This window comes from Humulus lupulus, chromosome 8, assembly GCF_963169125.1.
Source record: "Humulus lupulus chromosome 8, drHumLupu1.1, whole genome shotgun sequence".
In the NCBI taxonomy this organism is placed as follows: Eukaryota; Viridiplantae; Streptophyta; class Magnoliopsida; order Rosales; family Cannabaceae; genus Humulus; species Humulus lupulus.
Genome location: NC_084800.1, coordinates 169,561,907 through 169,564,250, shown reverse-complemented (window position 1 = coordinate 169,564,250; position 2,344 = coordinate 169,561,907).

Below are 2,344 nucleotides of genomic sequence, written 5' to 3'. Positions count from 1 at the left end.
GAGGGTGGATACAAATCAATGGACCGCGTTTTGTGTTGAGAGTTTAGGGGGACATAGTAGTGGGAACGATTTTACTTATCCCAGCCCACCCTCAATATGGTTAACTTTGGAACAACGACGAGTTTCGAGCCTGAGAATTAAGTCATATAGGGTGGTTAGAAACAGACTTAGCAAATAATAAAGATGGCTTATTTTTCTAAGTATAGAAATTGATAGGTCTGAGTTATGTTTGCTTAGACTAAGTTTTGCCTTAGAACTTATTAGGGTAAGTTCTAACATGTTTTTCTCAACTGTTAGAACTTTGTTGAAGATGTAGCGACGAAGGTCTGCACGCATGAACGACAAAGCCTCCAGCACCGCTAACGAGACTCACGAAGCCCCTCCAGTCAACAGAAGGGGAACGCGTGCCACTACTACTGCTGCCAATAGAAATGCACCACCTCTGGTGGACAACACCGCTGAAATTATCCAGCTACGACAACAAGTGGCAGAACTACTGTAACAACAATGACATCAGTCGCAGCTGCAGCCGCAGCCTCAGTCGCAGCTGCAGCCGCAGCCTCTGTCGCAACGTCAGCTAGTAGCTCAAGCATCCCAACAAGTAGGATATCCATATGGGGGATGGCCGATGGCGAACTACGCACCTTATCCAGCTCAGTATATAGAGCCAGTCTACTAGCGTTTCAATAAGCAGCACGCTCCAAACTTTGAAGGGACAACCAACCCCTTTGAGGCGGAAGAATGGCTAAGGAATGTAGAGCCTATTCTAGCAAACATGAACCTCAGTAATGCGAATCACATATCCTGTGTTTCTTCTCTTCTGAAAAAGGATGCTAGAATCTGGTGGGATTTAGTACAACAATCTCATGATGTCGCCACCATGACTTGGACTAGATTTGTGGAGCTGTTTCACAAAAAGTATTATAACTCAGCTGTTATTGTTACAAGGGTGAAAGAGTTTGCCAGTCTGAAGCAGGGAAATTTGACGGTAGTCGAGTACGCTTGACAATTTGATCGTTTAGCCAAGTTTGCACCAGATTTAGTTTCAACCGATTTCTTGAGGGTTACCAAGTTCCCCAGGGGACTCAGACCCAAGATTGAGCTAGGAGTCAAGCTTCCTGGAACCACTTCTTACGCCGATGCTCTAGAAATGAATATAGAGGTGAAAAGACTCCAAGCAAATGTTAGTAAGGAGGAGGCCAACAAGTCTGAACCTAAGCAGCAGAATTAGACTCAGAATGGTCGAAACCACAACAACAACCACCAGCACAACAATAATGCCCAAAAAAGGAAGCATTCTGATAGTAAGAATGCCGACAATGACAAAAGAGCACAGACAAATAATGGAAGTAATAGGTCGGGTTATGTAGAATACCCGCAATGCTCCAAGTGCCAGAAAAGACATCTTGGGGAGTGTCGTGCAAATACAAAAGGTTGTTTCAATTATGGCCTGGAAGGTCATCGGAAATAGGAGTGTTCGCAACTCAAACAAGAAGAAAAGAAGGACAACAAGATGGTTCTAGCCAGAGTCTTTGCCTTGACCCAGAAAGAAGCCAAAGCTAGTAACAAAGTGGTCACAGGTCAGCTTCCTATCCTCAATAGTATATGTTCAGTATTGTTTGATTCGGGAGCAACACACTCGTATATCTCGTTAGGAATGATAGAAAAATTAGACAAACCTTGTGAAAGATTTAGTACTAGGTTTGCTACGGAACTTCCTTCGAGTGAAGTAGTTCTATCATCACGAATAGTACGAGGAGTATCGATCAAAATCGAGGACACAGAACTAGAAAGAGACCTGATAAAGCTAGAGATCAAGGACTTCGACGTAATACTGGGCATGGATTGGCTAGCAAGGCATGGCGTGACCATCGATTGTAGATGCAAGCAAGTGACGTTCGAAATGCCTGATAGTCAGAAACTATGTTTTAAGGGAAAGGTTTCAGGAGTACAGACACCGCTTATCTCATCTGTTAAAGCTTAGAGGATGATAGAGAAAGGATGTCACACATTCTTAACAAGCGTAACAAATGTGGCACAAGAAACCCCATTAATGGTTGGAGACGTCCGCATTATAAAGGAATTTCCAGAGATATTTCCTGGCGACTTACCAGGATTACCGCCTACTCGGGAAATTGACTTCACAATCGAACTAGTACTGGGAACAGAGCCCATCTCAAAGGCACCATACCGGATGGCACCAACAGATTTCAAGGAATTGAAAACGCAGTTGCAAGAACTCTTAGACTTGGGTTTCATCAGACCGAGCCATTCGCCATGGGGAGCACCGATTCTATTTGTGAAGAAGAAGGATGGAAGCATGCAGATGTATATTGATTACTGC